At 39.3% G+C, this 8,243-nt stretch overlaps 1 long non-coding RNA gene across 1 annotated transcript; it reads right to left on the bottom strand.

The window, feature by feature from the left end:
- Positions 1 to 303: 303 nt before the first annotated feature.
- Positions 304 to 2,074, bottom strand: LOC119726152. Its single transcript, XR_005270781.1, has 2 exons — positions 1,462 to 2,074; positions 304 to 600 (listed from the first exon to the last, which is right to left on the bottom strand). It is a non-coding gene; the product is annotated as an uncharacterized LOC119726152 (long non-coding RNA).
- Positions 2,075 to 8,243: the final 6,169 nt, after the last annotated feature.

Raw genomic sequence — 8,243 nt, forward strand, 5'->3', positions numbered from 1 at the left:
AAATGTTCAATCGTGCATCAAATGTTCAATCTGCTACCTTGCATCAAATGTTCAATCTGCTATCGTGCATCAAATGTTCAATCTGCTATCGTGCATCAAATGTTCAATCTGCTACCTTGCATCAAATGTTCAATCTGCTATCATGCATCAAATGTTCAATCTGCTACCTTGCATCAAATGTTCAATCTGCTACCTTGCATCAAATGTTCAATCTGCTATCGTGCATCAAATGTTCAATCTGCTATCGTGCATCAAATGTTCAATCTGCTATCATGCATCAAATGTTCAATCTGCTACCTTGCATCAAATGTTCAATCTGCTATCGTGCATCAAATGTTCAATCTGCTATCTTGCATCAAATGTTCAATCTGCTATCTTGCATCGGCTCTTGTGTCCACTTTGGATGTGCAGAACCTGCTTAACTGTAAACGCACACAGAGTAGCCACGCCCACAAGCAAAGAAGCCACGCCCACATCAACCATTAGCCATACACACGTCAGCTTACAGAGCGTCTCCACCATCCATGTACTGAGACGAGACACATCCGGTAGTCAACCGCACAGCCACCTTGTAGTTAACCGCCACTCATTAAGGAGACTCTGAAAAATAAATAGATCCAACTTAAACATCAGTTGTGCATTTGTACACACCAGTCACATGTAAGCATGATACATTGTAAGTATACACTTTTAAATAATAATGTCGGATACTAATCAACAATAATAATAATAATATCGGAGTCTTATATAGCGCACGTATCTACCAACATTTAGGTACTCAAGGCGCTGGAAAATATGTCTCTATTAAAGAAAGGTAAATAAAGTTTATGAGAAATATGAGACCCATTATTTAGCACCTTGTAAGGGTTTACAAGGTGCAGCGGTGCATATTGCAGCCACTGCCAGAAACACCGGGGCAAACCCCTTCTCTTAGCGATAAGTGTTACTGGGTTCTTTAACGTGCATTACACAACACACGGGACCTATGGCTTTACGTCCCATCCGAAGGACGAAGCAATAATGGTAAAGTGCCTTGCTCAAGAGCACAAGCACCATGTTCCCACAGTCAGGATTCGAACCCATGTACCACGGCACACAAGTCGAACACCGTAACCATTGGACCACAGCACCCCACATGTAATCAACCAACTCTGTTCATCATTGAATTGAATAGGGCTCGTTCAATGACGGCCATCTCTATAGGAGGACTGCAACTGCGTAGTTTACATAAACAAGCACGCATTGCCCAGTGTTGAATTTGTTCCAAACACACGCGCTTGTTGCTTGAAATGTGTTCGAAATATGACGCAGACGATGCGCGTTATGTAAGTTGACGCTCAAAAAGCCGATGCACGTGGATGGTCTGTAGGAAATGACATCATTTGAACGAGACCTATATTTCAAAATGCACTCTGAATGTACATTAAATAAGGAAAAACACAATTCTTTTCTTACACGTACATGGACAGATATGTTGCCTCCATCGTTGCCTGCAGTCCATCACCAGTCACAGAGTCAAACTGAGGAGTCTGAAGACCAATACTTGTGTAGCAAGCAGAACTAGATAACACACATTTTGGCAAAACCCAAAGCTCTGATGGAAATGCAGTGCGCTTGCTAGAACTGGACAGAGCTTGACCACTAGCGAATGTTGCAACAGCAATAGGCAGCCACACAACTGAATGGGTAGATGTGCAAGGCACCCTGATGTACACACCACTGCTTCACACCCCAATGCACACATGGAACTACAAAAGGCCCCACCCAATAATTGTCTACATTCCAATCTCATTGTGTGTACTACCCTCTGGAGTCTTTGCTGCATGGTCCAAATTCTACAGCCCTAGATGTTACTTCAAATGCAAATTAAGGACTTCTTAGCCCTCATTGAATATTCAACACTTGCAGAAATACAGCCAGAAAAAAAAAATCAAGTGCAACAAACTTTTGCTACAACAAGCAAAACTGGGGAACTTTGTGCATAAGGAATGAATGTACAATTTCATCTGGCTCAACTCTTACAGACAGTATGGGGTTAGCCTTGCATTTTTTTTCAAAAAGGAAAAAAAAAATGCATATTCAAAATTCAAACCGGGAATGGGTACAAGCCTTGCAATTTTTTTTAAATGGGGCAAAACTTTTTATCAGAAATTTTAAACGGTACAGAGTTTACCTTGCATTTTCATGTCTTATGGGGACGAATCACTTTTCTTTTTAATCCAAAATTCAAAACGGTACCAGGTTAGCATTGTGTGTTTATCAAAATTCAAAGAAAACACATTTTTACCCAATATTCAAAACAGTTAGGGGTTAACCTTTCATTTTTATCAAAGTGGGAGAAAGGTAAAGTTTTTATCACAAATTCCAAACGGTAAGGAATTAGCCTTGCATTTTTATCAAGAGACAAAAACACGTTTTTAATCAAAATTTCAAAGGGTAAGGGGTTAGCCTTGCATTTTTATCAAAAAGGGAAGAAAACATATTTTTAACCAAGATTCCAAATGGTAAAGGGGTTAGCCTTGCATATTTATCAAAAAGGTGAAAATATTTTTTTTAATTTAAAATTCAAAATGGTAAGGGGCTAGCAATGTATTCTTATTCAAACTGGGACAAAAGTATACTTTTTATCACAAATTTCAAACGGTAAAGGATTAGCCTTGCATTTTTATCAAGAGACGGAAACACATTTTTAACCAAAATTCCAAATGGTAAAGGGGTTAGCCTTGCATTTTTATTTAAAAGGAACGAAAACAAATGTTTAACAAAATTTTGAAATGGTAAGAGGTTATCCTTGCATTTTTATCAAAAAGGTACGAAAACAAATGTTTAACCAAAATTCGAAACGGTAAGGGGCTAGCCTTGCATTCTTATCAAACTGGGGCAAATGTTAAACTTTTTATCACAAATTTAAAACGATAAGTGGACAAAAAACACATTTTTATCCCAAATTCAAAATGGTAAGGGGTAAGCCTTTTTCATTTTTATAAAAATGTGAGGGAAGGTAAGTTTTTATTTCAATTTTATGACAGTAAGGAGTTAGCTTTGCATTTCAATTAAATTCAGAGGAAACACTTTTTTTTATTCTAAACTCAAACAAGTAAGGAGGAAGCCCTAAATGGGACGAAAACAATTTTTGTCCAAAATTCAAAACGGTAAAGAGTTAGCCTTGCATTTTTATCAACATTGGGCAAAAGTTAAATTTTTATCACAAATACAAAATGGTAATTTAGAATAGTTAGGGGTGAGCCTTGCATTTTTATTAAATAGGAGAAAGTCACAATTAATATTTTTTTCTTCATTTTTATCAAAAGTGGACAAAAAGTTAGTTTTTCAGGAGTGCTGTGGCCTCATGGTTATTGGATTCGTGGTCTGTCGGTAAAGCTGCGGGTTGTGGGTTCAAGTCCAGCCGGGTCATGGTGCGTGTGCCCTTGAGCAAGGCACTTTGTCACTCATTGCTTCTCTCCACCCAGGAGTAAATGGGTACCTGTGAGGGCAGAGATGGCTCTTCTGATTGAATAAGCTTGCTTGCGCCTAACAGGCAGCATCGAGCTGTATACTCCCCAGGGAGCTGAGATGATAATTGGAATGTTTAATTGGCCCAATGATCAGGGGTAATAATAAAACTGTGAGTGCTGTGATTTAGTTTACTAAAAAGAGCGTTCTTAAATGCCGATTATTATTAAATATTCAATATACATGTAGTAAGGGGTAAGCCTTAAGTTTAATCAATGACTTTAACCACATGCTTAGTCCTACCTTCTTGCTGAATGGCTGGCTGGCTGGTGGGGAGGCAGGGAGGCCGGCTGGCTGGCGGGCTGAATGAAAAACGAATGCCCAGAAATTCTTTGAAAGATCTATTTTATTCTACAACACAAATTTGATAAAATAGGAATAGATTTTCATCAACAATAATTATAGACCACCACATAATTCGTCACCGACACCACGAAGTAACATTTTACTGTGTTAAACCATATTTTTTCAATTTTCAGTTTTTTGGATTTTTAAACATTATTCATCAAGGCCTACCATTGCAAGAAGTTTCAAAGCTTCAAGAGCTTTACTTCAATAATTACGCTAAGTATCCATGGCAAATTTTGCGCAAAAGTGACAATTTTCGTTTTCACGAAGTAACACTCAAGTTCCATTTACCATTGCGCACTCTGCTCATAAGTGAGCAAAAACGTTTTCACGAAGTAACACTCTTCTTGTAACAAGTTGCATGAGCGTGCGCTCACCTGATGTTGCACTTTTCCCGTGTTGAATACATTGAAGAGTGTTACTTCGTGAAAACGAAAATTTTCATTTTCGCAGCCTTTTCGGTTTCACGAACTAACACTCATCTTTTTTCTCTTATTTCTTGTTTATTTAATACACAAACGGGTGAAAAACAGCAGATTTAATAAATTCAATTCATCTAGTGTCCACAAAAAGAAACCCAACAGAAAATACTCTGTCGTTTTGACGCAAAGTGTTGTTTTAGAAGGCGTTCAACTTTAGTTGCCGTTTTCTCCGATTGCTAGTTTTTACTGGTATGTAGATCGGTGTTACTTCGTGGTGTCGGTGACAAATTTTTCCTGGAGAATTTAAATATATTTTAAATCATCATCCTACAAATGAATACAATGTAAACACATTATTTTATTTTATTTTATCGCACAGGGTAATCTATTTCAATAGGTAAGAGTAATCATGATATGTTCTGCGCAGTTGTATAATGTCTCATCATGTATATTATGTATCGTTTGTACAAAACAAACATCAAAATATGTGTATTAAATAGTGCCAAGTGCCCCCACCCCTTGCCCCCTCCCTCGCGAGGCCCATGAGGATCAGCCATTATGTCATTACACACCTCGATCGTATTCGATCATTTCGTCGGTTGCACCGCGAACTGACGTATCACGCATTTTTTGTGTTTCAAGAAAAACCAATTTAAAGTTGGTCATTATTTTGTAGGCTCATTCCATAGACTCCCCGTGTAAGAATTCAAGCTGTTTCGTTTTTGCTAGCAAATTATAGATTGAACTTTATTGTATGCAATCCGTGTGCATCCGAGTTGCTTAGTTTTTGCGAAATTCATTTCTAAAAGTTATTCATCACTTGGTGAAACAGATTTTTATCGTGTTTATCGAATGTCATACAACGCCGTAATAGTGGCCGTGTGCCAGATACGGAGATACGTCAGTTCGTGAAACACTAAATTCCAATTGTTCATGTTGACGCTCCATGGGAATTAGCGTGTAAAGTGGCAGTTCTATACTTTACCACAATGGGCAAATCCTTGACGTTATATCCAATAACAACATGGTTTGCCTTAATACCGGAGAAGGAACTAGGATTAACTCATCTCATTGCTCACACTGCAGTGATATTACTCTAGCTTCTCCTTGCATAGCCGCCAAATGTGACTGGACAGTACTCGATGACACCTGGGGAAGCAACCATTGCCCAATTCTCATCAAAGTCAATCATCGCATCTACAAAAGCCCTTCCAATAAACCACCCAGATGGTCATTGAAAAAAGCTGACTGGGAAAATTTGAAGATGAATGCAATCGACTTATCAATAAACCATATGACTCAGCTAACATCGATGATGTATATAACAATTTCATACATTATCTTGACCTTGCCATGACCAACTCTATTCCTAAAACAGACCCTTATCATCATAAATCGCCTACTTCTTGGTGGAATGAAGACTGTAAAAGAGCCATTGAGGAGAAAAAGGAGGCTTTGAAAAAAAAGTAAGGAAAACCAGGCTTCCGTCCGACTTAATAACCTGCAAACGGGCTTGTGCAATCGCTAAGAAAACCATCAAGACTGCCAAAAGGAACGACTGGGAGAAATTTTGCAGCAACCTTACAACTAAAACTAATACTAAACTCATCTGGAACAAGGTAAAAAAGATCGACTCAACCCAGAAGAAAACTTCCAGATGTCCACTACAATGGTGTCGATGCTATCACAGAAAAAGATAAAGCAGAGGCACTTCTCGACAACTTCACCAAAATAAGTAGTACTAGCAATTACAACCCCTCCTTCATCAATACTAAACAAGATGCTGAAAATAAAATCCAACTTAATAACAGCAATGACAGTGTTATTAATGAGCCTTTTAACATTGATGAGGTAAACCATGCCATCGATGCTTCTAAGTGCACCACCCCTGGTAAAGACGGAATTAGTAACATGGTCATCAAACATCTCCCCGTCAAAGTTTGTGAATACCTGCTTATTATCTTCAATATGATTTGGCACACTTCCCAATGTCCCATGCAGTGGAAAGAAACTATTCTCATTCCTATCCTCAAACCAGGGAAAGATCCGGCCAACCCTTCATCCTACCAACCTACATGTACATGTATAGCCCTCACCACCACCTTATATAAATTGATGGAACGAATGGTTAATTGCCGTCTTCTCTGGTACATTGAAACAAATGATTTTTTCAGTCAACAACAGAGTGGATTCAGAAAAGGCAGCAGCACCAAAGGCCGCATTATCAATCTGAGGTCATCTATCAATAAAGCCCGGGCAAACAAAGAAAGCACCCTTGCGGTTTTCCTAGACGTTGAAAAGGCCTACGACATGCTATGGCACAAAGGGGTCATCATCAAACTTCAAGCCATGGGCATATATGGTCGAGTTACCTGCTGGATGGACAACTTCCTCAGCGACAGGAAAATTCAAGTGAAAACTAATGACACCCTCTCCACAGAAAGAACTCAAGAAAATGGCATCCCTCAAGGCAGTGTCAGCAGCCCCCTTTTGTTCAATATTGCCGTTAACGATCTTTCCCACCGAATACCTGATGTTCACATGTCCCAATATGCCGACGATATAGCGATCTGGAAGTCAAACAGAAACATCCCATTCATTCAAAAGAAAATCCAAAAAATCTCAACAATATCCTTTCCTGGTGCGGAAAATGGGGCTTCAAGCTCTCTCATCCCTAAACGATAGCGATCCTCTTCACAAACAGAAAACTAATATTTCTCTCCTCCTTCAAGAGCATAATATCCAAATCCTCCAATCAGCTAAATTCCTGGGTGTCACTTTTGACAGCAAGTTAACCTGGAAGCACCACAAAACTCAACCTTCTGCGATGCATTAGCGGAACTACATGGGGCGCTGATTGTAAGACACTTTTCCAGTTATATAATGGCCTCATTAAACCGATCCTTGAATATGGCTGCGAAGCTTTTGATTCAGCTTCAGCCACTATCAAACAGAAGTTGGACAGTATCCACTATCAGTCTCTCAAAATCTGCACTGGAGCCCTCCAAGGCTCACGTTTGTACAAACTTCAACTTGAACGCGATCCCCACTGAATCTTCGTCCCCAATTCCTAAGTAACATGCACAATATCAAAATAAATGCCCATAAAAATCATCCTAACCACCATCTGCAACAGGATAATTGGCAGAAAAACTGCTTCACAGAGAAATGGAGACTAGCTGCTCATAAAACCCCGTTTGAAGCCAGAATTACTCAATACCCTATCGATACGTTCCCTTTGATATTAGCAAAGAAATAATTAACACTGTCTGGAACAATTCACTCCAAATCTACACTGATGGTTCCTTTAACCCGGATTTCAATACTGTCGGCTGTGGCCTTTATATTCCTCAACTTAAGTATTCCAAAACCATCAGACTTAACAATGGCATCTCCATATTCACAGCTGAGCTTTTTGCCATCCTTCTAGCCCTAGAATGGATTGAAGATGTCAAACCCATTCATGCATGTGTGCTCAGTGACTGTCTCAGTGCAATTCAAGCCATCTCGAACCCCATTCTTCAGAATAAAATTATCTGTGACATTCACCATACCCTCATAAATATACAGCACCAAGGCAACATTGTTGTCTTCGAATGGGTCCCTGGCCACTGTGGAATTCCTGGTAACGAAAAAGTTGACAAAGTTGCTAAATCGGGCACAAAAAAGCCAAATGTCGATCACAATATCCCCTTCTCTGATACCGAAATCAAATGATGCCTTAAAAATGACCTTAGAGACCAATGGACGAAAATTATCCCAAACCTCGATCCGACTAAACATTTCAAACTTAAACCCTCTTTCACCTTCACCAATTGCCAACGCCAACAAGAAATCCCCCTTCACAGACTTTGGCTGGGAACTTGTAAAGGACTTAATACCTTCCTGCGTAACATTGGTCAACACCATGACAAACTTTGCGTTACATGTGGATGCACGGATGACGTCAAACACTTCATA

The sequence above is a fragment of the Patiria miniata genome, unplaced genomic scaffold (assembly GCF_015706575.1).
Source record: "Patiria miniata isolate m_02_andy unplaced genomic scaffold, ASM1570657v1 HiC_scaffold_2, whole genome shotgun sequence".
Classification (NCBI taxonomy): domain Eukaryota; kingdom Metazoa; phylum Echinodermata; class Asteroidea; order Valvatida; family Asterinidae; genus Patiria; species Patiria miniata.